Below are 12960 nucleotides of genomic sequence, written 5' to 3' on the forward strand. Positions count from 1 at the left end.
ATCCTCTTCTGCAATTTATCATCAGTGACTTCCTGTAAAGCAAAAAGGAGACTCAAAGCCCACAACATAGTTGTATTATTGGAAGGGTCAGTGAGGTCCCTTCCATGGGCCTTAAAAAGGATTGTTATAAATATAGCAACAAAACCAAACCCAGGGTGCTTATGATATATAGAATTATATACAAAGAAAGAGTTAAATAAGGACAACAATGATGGGGACATGTTTTCAAGTGCATACTTCACAGTGGACAATTACTTTGCACTCTTTTTTCAGAATCAAGTCTGACAACCTGAAGTGGTATACTCCCTGAGAGCTGCTCTTTTTAATATAGAAGCCTGAGTTCAAGCCTTGATTGCCTGGAATTGAACTTCCATGTAAAGAATTGTTCCGGATAGTATACGTTGCTCAATCTTCAGATCCTATGACCTGGGAAACCTGCAGAGAATAAACTTCTGAGGTGAAGGTATTTGTCTTATACAAAAATACATACTATTTATTTATAAATTGTTGCTACACCTGTGGAGTTCAGTGAATATAACTTAAGAATCTTTTGGATAGTTAAAAAAAACCACAGTCCTAAATTTATGTATTTTCTGTACTTCTCTCACTTACTGAACATAAAGATAATTTGTTTAGTAATGAGGAAAAGAGCAGCATTTGATTTTTCGTTTGGAAATAATATGGGCTTGAGTAACAGAGAAGAAGTTATTTTCAGATTTGAGGAGCTATCAACTATTTCAGAAATAAATTAGTTCAAGCTCTTCATTTTGTAGATGAGGAATGTGACACCTGGAAAGGTGATAAGATTTGCACAAGGTCACAGTGAAGTCTAGTCACAGAGCTGGAATGAGTGTATGTTTAGATATTTTGCAGCAACAAAGCATGTGTATGTAATGACTTATCAACCTGGGTCAAGTTGTTTGGTGGAGAGGGGCTTTCTCAGTTTTTTATATTATGGATATATATGCACACATGCACACACACATGCATACCTATATATGTCTACACTACGTTTTGTACTTGTATCAGATCTTTGGTAACTCTTTCTTGGTTTTTGTAATTTCTAAGCATTATCCAGTGACCTTGGATTAACAGTTAAATATGATATTTAAGGTCTATATTTCATTATATCTCTGGGTTTCTCAGATAGGAATCACAACAGAGGGCCAAATTGTTAGGCTTCCTTTGGGGAATTAGTGAGGCAGTGGCAAGGAACAAATGAAGGGAGCAAAATTCATTTAATTCTAGTCTTATTGTTCACTGGGAGTACCTTGATAAAACCCAGATATCGATGGGAAGATTTGCACCTCAAACTTGCGTAGACACATAATTTCTCTATCCTTCCCTAAACTCCCTAGGTGTTCCAATCCCTGGAAGCTTCCCAGCAAAAGTCTTAGTGAGTTGGGGTGTACATCCATAATCCATACCTGGGATTAGTGAGAGAGGAACTGGATGGACACCTGGAATAGAGACGAAAAGGAATATTACATGGCAAGAACAGGCTTCAAGCAGAGAGGTGAGAGAGCTTCAGAGATTTCACATTCTTGTCAGTTCTTGTGCCACCCATATTCCTAATTTCCAGGCCTCCTAACTCTCTCAGGTCCTCTTATACCTCAGACTGCAAATCAGTGAGTTAATTTGAAGAAGATTTTGTAAATAAGGACATTGACACCTAGAAAGTCTAAGTAACATGCCCAAGGTCACTAATCAGGAGTATTTGTAATTTTGGTTCTAGAGTCTCTCCTATTTAGGGGGTGCCAGGAAAAGCCCAACAGCCTGATTGGACTTGGCCTTATCACACCTTCTTTAATGGAATTTGAAATATCCTGCGTGTAATGTCTTCCATTATCTTTGTCGCTCAGACTTTGTCTCTTTGATTTTCCAGTCTAGTTGTTTATTCTGTGGGTGGAATCCATTTTCCATAGTTATCCACTCAGAGGCAAAATCATTCTTCCAATGGGAGCACAGAAAAACATGGGGCACAAGACTTTATTTTTCTGTTAGGTAGACCAGGAAGCACCACAACAATTTGAGGCAAGTGTCATAGGCTTGGAAGTCAGGTGACCTAAGTCAGGTGATCTGAATGAACGAGAGCAACCACTTAGCCTCTCTCAGTCTTCATATATAAATTAAAGATAATAAATGAGCTGCAGTGAGGATGAAATTACATAAAATATATGTTACCTGGTATGTCATAGGCACTCAGTAAGTACATTATCTTCTCCTTTCCATCCCTAACTACCTCACAGGTTGTTTTGAGGCTGGAATGATGTAATGGATGTAAAGACATGTCAAGAAGTTAAAGTGCATTTTACAAGAATTAGAAATCATTTTTATTTATCTGAAACATTGGGAAGTTGAAAATTGCCTTCTCTGAAATGGCATTTAAGATAAATCTTCTGGTTGTGAAGCAACTTTAATCCAAAAAACATTTGCCTACCAGATAAATATAGCAAATCATCATGAGAGATGAGGCAGAGTTTTTCTGCACTTGGCCTAATGCTTCCAAACAGAATGGTAACGGTTCTGATAAGTTGTCCATATCTACAGTGTGCAGCCCCATCTATCTCTTCTGTCTTTGAACTTGGGAAACATTTTAATCAGGCCTAGGATTTTTGTTGAAAGGAATTTTCCTGCAAAGGAGCCACTTGTTTCCTGGCTATGCTGTGGGATTCTGTTTTATGTTCGAACCCATCATGTGTCCTGGGCTCTCAGTAATATTTAGTCATTTACTTTCCATATTTGGGGGTTGGGCTTAAAGCACATAAGCAGTCTCGATGTGTAGCTAGAGCATTGAATTTATACCTTTTCTTGAATATTTCAAAGTCATTTATGAGTTACTGCTTGCAAAAATCACCATGACATTATTTTCTTGCATATTTGCTTTTTGCAAGTATATATATTTAGAGGAGGAAAAAGTTATTCTTAAATAATTTCCTGGACCTTTTTTTTTCATGTTTTGAAAGAGTAACTGGTGGAACCAAAAGAGACTTCTTTGAGCAGAATGTGTGTTTTTTTATGCTAGAAATGAGCAAGGGCTAAATTAAGGGATCCTCAGGTGCTGGAAGTGATGCTCCTCCCTTCCATCTGAGCTTTCTCTTTCTTTTACTTTCTCAGCATCTCCTATGTCTGAGCAACAAGCACTGTTCTCTCCAGCTGCGAGACACTTTTCCTGTTTAGTTCTTCTTCCATCATTAGTATTTCAAGTGTCAAACTAGAACTTCAAAATTTGTAGCCATGGCAAATGGTTTTCCTTGAGGGACATTCACAATCCCTGTTGTATACATCTTGGTTCTTGGTTGCAAACAACAGAAACTGTCTTTGGTTAATGGAAACAGGGATGGAATTAATAGGAAAAATATGATGGAGATCACAAAAGGTAAGGGAAGGAGGAGAAGATGAGCCTTAGTAATATGGCCAAAGATCAAATAGGTGGCCAGAACACCAACAAAAATATCATCATTGGAACCACCTACTTAAAGTATCACTGCAGCTTCTGTTGGAGATTGAGTGCCAGCATTGAGGGCCAGAGCTGGTACTGACTAATACCGCTGGACCCATGATACCACTAGCAGTGAACTAAATTTTCAATTGTCTTTTCTTCCGTGTGCCATTTACTCCAAGTGTTCCAATGAGATATAGAAACATTATACCTTTATAGATCTACTCCCTCTTACCCTTTTCATGCTATTATTATTATATACATTGTATCTATTTATGTTGCAAACTCAACAATACATTGCTATAATCATCACTTTACTTAAGTATGGTGTCCTAGAAAATCTAAGAGAAGGGAGAGCAAGCAGGTATTTGTAACATTTGTTATATTACTCTTATTACCTATCGTTTCTGGTTCTGTTCATTTGTTTCTGCAGATCTGAATTTTCTTAATCCAGTAGAGCTTTGCTCCCATCCACCTCCTTTGTGCTATAAGTTAAATTAGACCAATTAAATAAGACCAAGTCACACACCCAGGCCCTAGCTTTCAGCTACTATAAGTGAGCAGTGAGGGCCTTGCTTCTTACCAAGACACCAGAAATGGAAGATTCCATAGTTTAAGGAATTGTGTTCAGATGTTGAGCAGCCAATGGAATATCCACTACACTCTAATTAAAACAGCATTTGTGGGGGGCGCCTGGGTGGCTCAGTGGGTTAAGCATCTGGCTCTTGATTTCAGCTCAGGTCATGATCTCACAGTTCATGGGACTGAGCCCTGTGTTGGGCTCTATGCTGAAAGCATGGAACCTGGTTGGCATTCTCTCTCTCCCTCTCTCTCTGCTCCTCCCCCACTTGTGCTCTCCCTCTCTTTCTCAAAAAAAAAAAAAAAAATGAAAACAAAAATAAATTAAAATTAAAAAACAGCATTTCCGGGAACTTCTTCCTCTGGGATTCTGGAGTTGAACACTGCCTTTAAAGCAGGAATGCCATTTAGAGAGAAGTAGGCCAGTGTCCCTACCCCCATCACCTGGACTCAGAGATTCTGCCCAGGATTATAGCTAGGCCTTGAGAACAGAGAGCTCCAAAAAGCTCTTCTCAAATTCAAGCCTCAAGGAAATCGGGAAAAAAAATGTAGACTTGGGTGGTAAGCAGTTAAGAGGAGGCCCACAGTTCCATGAGAAGTGTAAGGTAAACCATAGGCCAACTCGTTTGCTAAAGAGAGCCAGGGAAAGAGGCAGCTGAAACAAGCCCTTGAGGGTTCACAGTAAACCTCAAATAGTGACCTCAACCCTTCCATAGGAGCCTACATTTAATTGAATCAGACTGAACAGTAATTTATGACCCAGAGAATTGTCAAAAACAATAAAGAATCAGCCAGCGATTGGAGCCTAACAGCTGCCTATGATCAGGGAAAATGGCAACCAAGGGTAGCTCAGAGCAAACACACCAAGACTGTATCCTGAGGAATAAGGGAGGGCTAACGTTGTGAGGGAAGTAGACTAAGCTAAAACAGTCTAGGCTGTCACTAAACAAATAAGCTAGCAAACAGCAATGGCAAGCTTCAGAGTCAGGGATGGGGAAAGTGAGCGTTGGGTGCGAATCAATATCCAGAGTTGCTACAATATGTTATCCAAAATGTCCACTTTTCAACCAAAACATTACAAGGCATACAAAGAAACAGAAAAGTGATTCATACCTAGAGGGGAAAAGAACAGGTAACAGAAACCTTTGAGAAGGTCCAGATGTTGAAATGAACAGATTTCAAAACGGCCATTATAAATGTGTTCAAATAATTTAAAAAAAAACATACTTAAAGAAGTAACTCAGGTTATGACTTATAGCACAAAGGATGTGGATGGGAGCAAAGCTCTACTGGATTAAGAAAATTCAGATCTGCAGAAACAAATGAATAGAACCAGAAACGATAGATAATAAGAGTAATATAACAAATGTTACAAATACCTGCTTGCTCTTCCTTCTCTTAGATTTTCTAGGACACCATACTTAAGTAAAGTGATGATTATAGCAATGTATTGTTGAGTTTGCAACATAAATAGATACAATGTATATAATAATAATAGTATGAAAAGGGTAAGAGGGAGTAGATCTATAAAGGTATAATGTTTCTATATCTCACTGGAATTAATTTAGCATAAATCCAGAGTCTGGTAAGTTTAGATTTATGGGGTAAGCCCTACAGCAACTGCTAAGAAAATAACTAAAATATATATAGTAAAAATATCATTAAAGGAATATAAACATTACACTAGAAAATATTCACTTAATGCAAAAGCAAGCCACAAAAGAGAAATAGAAAAAACAAAAAAATGATATGAGACACAGGAAATAAAAAGTAAAATGGCATATATAAATCTAACTATATAAGTAAAAAGTGTATAATTCTTACTATATATCTCAACTGAAGTTGTACGATAAAAAGCCTGTCTTTATATATGTGATGGCTTTCCCAATCAAAAGGTTTTTATTTTTCTGGGTGCCTGGGTGGCTCAGTCGGTTAAGGATCTGACTTCAACTCAGGTCATGATTTCACTGTTTTGTGAGTTCGAGCCCCATGTTGTGCTCTGTGCTGACAGCTCAGAGCCTGGAGCCTGTTTCAGATTCTAGGTCTCCCTCTCTTTCTCTCTGCCCCTCCCCCACTCGTACTCTCTCTCTGTCTCTGTCTGTCTCTCTCTCTCTCAAAAATAAATAAACATTAAAAACAAAAAGCTTTTTTCCCCACATTTTCTACTAATGTAAGCAAAATGAAATAATGTTTAATTTTGAAAAATATTATGGTTAAAGTATGAATCCATAACAAAAATTGTCAGTGACAGATATTTTGTTTTCTTTGCTATGAATCAAACTTTCCAAAGCAGGGAACAAATTACCAATGCCACATAATTAGATAGAAAAAGGAAAAGCAATATGTGAATACATAATTTTCAACCAGTTTCAGGATTTATGAATAATAATGGCAGCACTTACATTGCACACTCTCTAGGTAGCAAGGACTCTTCTAAGAGCTTTCCATGTATCAACTCATTTAATTCTCAAAACTCTGTGAGACAAGAACTGTTACACTATCCTTTTTTTTTCCTAGATGAAGAAACAGAAGCACAGAAAGGTTGAGTGATTTTCCTAATATCACACAGCCAGAAAATGGAGCTAGAACTTGAACTCAGCAGTCTGGCCTTAGAATCTCTGCAGTTAAACACTATATTCTTCATATTAAGGTATGTTGTTCTTTTTTGCTTTAAATCATATTGTTATGTAGATGACTCTGAGTTGAAACTTAGAATGATTATATAATTTGATCAAAGTCATGTAGATAGAGTAGAGAACTATTTCCTCAGTACTCAGGAATTTTAGGGGATGTGTGAAACAAAAAGAACCATAGAGACCATTTAGACCCCTTTGTTTCATAGATGGTGAGACAGAGAGGCAAATTGAAGATCATGTTACTGCTTAGTGGTGAAGCTTAGCCTTAATTTCTTTCCTGGGTCTTAGTCCCATACATTTTTCATCCATAATAAATGGAAAAGTTGCAAGAAAGATTTTCCAATGCAATTATCCGTTGAGCACAATTCAGGAGAATTTTTACACTATTAGTGACATTCAGTACCAGAATGAGTTAGTTTGTAAAGGAAGAAAGTCTTTGTTACCAGATGTTTCCAAGTAGATGTAGACATAGATTGTCCTTCTGCAAGGGATGTTATAGAAAGGAGGGAAACATGGGTCACCTGGGTGGCTTTGTTCGTTGAGCGTCCGACTCTGGCTCAGGTCATGATCTCACAGTTTGTGAGTTTGAGCCCCGCATCAGGCTCTGTGCTGACAGCTCAGAGCCTGGAGCCTGCTTCAAGTTCTGTGTCTCCCCCTCTCTCTATCCCTCCCCTGCCTGTGCTCTGTCTCTCTTTCTCTCTGTCTGTCTGTCTCTTTCTCTCTCTCAAAAACAAATTAAAAAAAAAAAACATTAAAAATTAAAAAGAAAAAAAGAAAAAAAAAGGAGGGAACCAGAGCTAGAAACTACCTAAGCTTTGCCCTGACTCACTCTACAATTCCATGTTTTCTGAGTTTTCCTTTTAACTGTGTCTATCTCTCTATGAAGAAGACACATTATTTTTTAAGGTCTTTTTTAAATTTTTTTAAGTAATCTCTACACCCAGTGTGGGGCTGAAACTCATGACCCTAAGATCAAGAGTCACACACTCTTCCAACTGAGCCAGGCAGACGGCCTTAAACACATTATTTTTTAATATAAATACAGAAAAAATACAAATATAAAAATTTATCCTTAGTTAATTGTGCAATGCATGACCTACACCACACAGAAGTTCATGAAAATACATGGTACATACCACTGCTAACTGTTGTACTTTTCTTCCACTTCTTCTTCAGTACCTGTTTGTTTTTTGTTTCTTCCCCATGTGGCAGTCAGATAATATTAATTCTGCTTTCATCCCATTTATACTATTTCAATATATTAATAATAGTTGTAACTATTTTAATGACTTCATATAACTTCATACAAAAGTTACCCATAGGTCTGTAGAGCAAGGGCTTGGGTACTGCTTTAAAAGTCTACAAGTTATCTGAAGGAGGCCCTCAAGATTAAATAGACTCAGATTTTGTAGTTGTTGATCAACCTGCCTGTCTTAGTTATTGGGCAATACAGCATTTTAGTCATAAAAGGCAATAGTTGTGATACTATAATGGATCAAACGGTGGTCCTTACTGAGAAGATATCTCCACGTCATAACCTCCAGAGCCCATGGATGTGGCTCTATTTGGAAAAACAGTTTTTGCAGATATGATTAAATGAAGAATCGAGGTGAGACCATCCTAGGGCCAGGCAGGCCCTAAATTTAATGACTCATGTCCTTAAGAGAGACAGATGAGGAGATGACATGGACACATGGGAGGAAGCTTTGTGAAAATAAAGCCATTGATTGGATTTTTGCAGTCACAGCCAAGGAATACCTGGAGTCACCAGAAGCTATAAGAATGGAGGAAAGATTCTCCCCAACAGCCTCCTAAGGGAGTGTGGTCCTCCCAACCCTTGATTTTGCACTTCTTGCTTCCAGAAATGTGAGGCGAGAAATTTCTGTTTCTTTTTTTGCTTTGTTTTTAATTTTTTTTAATGTTTATTTACTTTGAGAGGGAGAGGGAGTCAGAGTGAGAGCAGGGAGGAGCAGAGAGAGAGGGAGACAGAGAATTGGAAGCAGGCTTCCGGCTCTGAGCTGTCAGCCCAGAGCACAACACTGGGCTTGAACCCGTAAACCGTGAGATCATGACCTGAGCCGAAGTCGGACGCCCAAGAGCCACTCAGGCATTCCAAGAAATTTCTGTTGTTTTAAGCCACTGGTTTGCCACAATTTGTTATGGCAGCCCCAGGAAACTAATAAACATCCTTACATCTACTTTATCATGATCAGAACTGCCAATTGGTCATTATCACCTGAGTATCAGAAAGGGGACCTTAAAAGGCAAATTGAAGCTACATGACACTAGATTTTGTTAATTATGACACTTACATTTTTTAATAGTTTTTTTTTAAAGTTTACATATTAATTTTGAGAGAGAGAGAGAGGGACAGTGTGTGCATATGAGCACTGTCAGCGCAGAGCCCGAAGTGGGTCCCAAACCCACGAACCATGAGATCATGACCTGAACTGAAGCCAAGAGCTGGTTGCTTAACCAACTGAGCCACCCAGGTGCCCCAATGACACTTAGTTTTAAAAAATTACTTCTGAAATGTGATCTGTATCCAACGAAGAAAGTTTTTCTTTGTTCTGGAGAGTGAAGCCACTCAGACATGGGGTTATAATGAAGTGAAAATCTGATCCCAGTATGATGGAAAATGGAAGGAACCAAGGCATACAAAACACAACATTTAAATAATCCAATGTCTGGATTATTTAATAAAGTGTAGGGCTTCCTCCTTCCCTCCCCCATTTCTAAGTTATTACATACAAATAACAAACCAACTTGATTATCAACAGCACGTCGTTACCATTTTCACTCATGCAGAGCAGGGTTTCCCATAAATATTCATGGAAAAATTTTCCTTTCACACATTCAAAATCCTTGCTGATGGTCTTGTGTTAGATTTCTGGCACTGTTCAATGTCAAGGGCACTGCAGCTCACCTGAATAAAAACATCCCAGCTATCTGCAGAAATGCAGCTGTAGATACAGACTTCACAGTGTTAGATCAAGTAGGCCAGCATTTGACAGAATCCTGCAAGTTGACACACACACACACACACACACACACACACACACTATTTTCTACCCCAGTCTTTGTAGCTATGTTATTGGTACAGTATCTTTAAGTATGAAGAGACCCACAGTATGTGTGCACCCATAGTGTTTCTGGCTGCAGAGACACATGAATGTGTCTGCAAATAACGTGCATTCCTTTCAAACACAGTCAAGTATTAAGTAAGTGACACTTCTATTACACTGATTGACATTTCATTATCTAAATGCCTAGCTTTCTTTTTGCTTTGGGATAATTAGTTGTCAGTTCCCTGAAGCAATTACATTTTCGGTGAAACACTAGTTCCTCAAAGGGCAATGGGATACATTAAAAAAAACTCTTATATTTAGATCAAACGGAAGTCCTGAGAAAAATGACCTGATCTCAGAGGGTTAGGCCACTGAAAAACCAATAAATGAATAAATGAATAAATAAATAAATAAATAGTCTACCACCTCTTACACTCCTTGCAGGAAGGACAAGACAGATCATTTGAATCAGTATCTCATCAGTGGAGTATACAGGTTGGGCAAGATCACTGATATTTTTTCCAGAAGTGAGAGTTGGTGGTATGCTGAATGTGAAGTTTTTATTGAAACATGGTTACCTCATCTACCCTCATACCTTAGGAAGAAACTGCTATTTAATTTTGTATATCTGTGTGTTCAGCGTCTCCAAATTTCTAGAAATATTTTTTTGCTATTAATCTCTCTCTTCTCAGGAGCTTCATAGCACATGTAGAAGCAATATCATTTTTTCTTTGGTGTCAGGCTTAGTACTGACTTTTTAAGTCAGTCCAAATTCACTCTGTAGTGATCTATATAAAGAGAAAGCATCAGGAGAATGGAAATGAAGATACAGGCAAAACACAAATGTGAAAGACGCATGAGAGTGCACAGGGTCAGGCTTAAAAGGAGGTGGGTTGATACCGGAATGGATTTAAGCTAGAGTTGGCTTCAGGTGTAGTAATGAGATGTCAGAGAAGGGAGGAAGGGACTGACCCAAGAGGGTAGCTCTTGCCTGAGCTATCAATATAGAGCATAAATGAAGTGGCCGAGAACAAGGACCTAAGTGGAGGTCAATTTGTGCCAGAAAGGATACAGGCATAGATTGGTAGATTGCTGGAACTAATTGGGCCCTAGAGGACATCAAATCTAGCTCCTTTCATTAAGTCAACAAATACAAACTTAGTTTTTATTATAAGTTGGATGTTGATACTTATCTATATCTATATCATCTCCATCTCTATCTCTATCTCTATCTATCTATCTATCTATCTATCTATCTATCTATTATAGTTAGATGCTGAGGATTTAATGGTGAGCAAGAATAACATGACCCCTTAGGGCGCCTGGGTGGCTCCGTCAGTTAAGTGTCTGACTTCAGCTCAGGTCATAATCTCACAGTGAATGGGTTTGAGCCCCGTGTCAGGCTCTGTGCTGACCGCTCAGAGCCTGGAGCCTGCTTCAGATTCTGTGTCTCCCTCTCTCTCTGCCCCTCCCCTGCTCATGCTCTGTCTCTCTCTCTGTCTCAAAAATAAATACAAACATTAAAAAATTTTTTTAAAAGAATAACATGACCCCTGCTCTCATTCATGATACACAGTCAACCAGGGGGGAAACAAAGGCTAAGAATGGGAGAGTGTGTTGCTCTAGGTCACACAGCTGGTTTGTGTCAAAGGGAATTCTAGAATTTGGGTTTTTGTAAGTTTTGAAATGGCTGCCAGTAGCTGTAAGGCAATAGCAGTTTTGGGTCAGTGCCAACTACCTGAGCTTCAAAAGCTTTGTCTTTTCATCTGAATAAACGTGTGGCCTGGCCCATTCTCCTTCAAATCTCACTCAGCTGCCTACAGAGTTTCATGTTAATGGAGCACACAGTCATTAAATCCTGACTAAAGAGAACAGATTCAGCAACTAACCAGGTGAACACAGCTTTCTAAAAAGTATTCCAGGGTTTAGTCCAACTGACCCTTCAAATGTCTACCATCAAAGATTCCAACTGTTGACTTTTTAATATTCATTTGTTCCAAAGGGCCTCCACCCAGCAAGGTGCTTTCATGTTGCTGAAATGCAATTGCTTCTGGAGTAAAAGCATTGATTATTCCATCTACAGAAGGCGGACAATTAAAATGAGGTGTCAGGTAGCCAACACTCTCTTTCTTGAGTTGAATGTGTGTCTGCATGTGATTTTGTAGGAAAAAATAGGGTGGGTAAGGAGTGGTAGAAATATTTTCTAGGCCACGCTATTCATAGATGATTAGCATTAGAACATATGCTCAGTTTTCTTGTGTGACATATGAAGAATATCATGCACAGAATTTAAGCAAGAGCTAGTTATTTGCAGAACTAGGGCAGTAAGTAGATATTCTGATTCTGAGCCCAGTTGTTTGTTCCATGTTCCTTTCCTGTTGGTTCTTAATGCAAAATCTCACATTGCCTTACATAGATGATCTGATTGTTAATGCCAGATTGAATGCAAGAGAGATTAAATATCGTGGAGGAGATGTGTTGGTGTTAACTGCCCCACAACTGTCATTGGTGACTGCCAGCCCTCTTTGCTTAACTGCCAGTTTAGCTCTTCATGGGGAGAATCATTAAGTTATAATTTAAAATGGGCAATTGCCTTTTTATGTTTATTTAAGCAAAAGAGTGCTCAGAGAGAAAAGTCCCTAAAAAATAGCTAAGTTCCAGTGGCCAGTCCTTAACAGATATCCTATAAATATTAATTGAATAAATAGGCCAAGAGTAGACCTCAAAGAGACTTGTAGCAAGGAGGAGGCAGCATGATACTGTGTAAAGAGCAGGGGATTTAGAGTCTTGAGTTTAAGATATGGAACTATTTATTTAACTTATTTGAGGTTCGGTTCTTTCATTAAGAAAATTCAGATAATAATACCCATTTATCAGGACTATTTAGGGCAATTAAAGGAAATAATATTAGAAAGTCCTCACTCTCATATAAAAGGCTATAAAATATGCTTAATAGGTACTAACTATAATCTCTTGCTGAATTATGTTTGATTCTCAGAAGTAGAATAGTATTTTATGTAGTGATTCCAGATCATGGAAATGTGGATTAACTGTGTGAGAGTCATCAAAGGGACCTGGAAAAATAGAGATTCTCAGGTTTCACCCCAAACCTACTGAGTTAGAATCTCTGAAGGAGAAGCCTGGGAATCTCAGTCTTTGTCTGTAGTCCCCTATTCCAACATGCACCCCCCTTTAGGAACACTGATTTGTGTGTGTGTGTGTGTGTAGTTTCCTT

The 12960-nt window shown here is 38.4% G+C and overlaps 1 long non-coding RNA gene across 1 annotated transcript in view; it reads left to right on the top strand.

Moving 5' to 3' along the window:
- Nucleotides 1-279: 279 nt before the first annotated feature.
- The window catches only part of LOC132661555 (uncharacterized), a 172766-nt gene continuing 160085 nt past the window's right edge, over nt 280-12960 (top strand). The window contains exons 1-2 of the long non-coding RNA XR_009602283.3: nt 280-463; nt 6539-6671. This is a non-coding gene — a long non-coding RNA (uncharacterized LOC132661555). The remainder of the gene's footprint in view (nt 464-6538; nt 6672-12960) is intronic.

Source organism: Panthera onca, chromosome D1 (genome assembly GCF_046562875.1).
Source record: "Panthera onca isolate mPanOnc1 chromosome D1, mPanOnc1 haplotype 2, whole genome shotgun sequence".
Lineage (NCBI taxonomy): Eukaryota > Metazoa > Chordata > Mammalia > Carnivora > Felidae > Panthera > Panthera onca.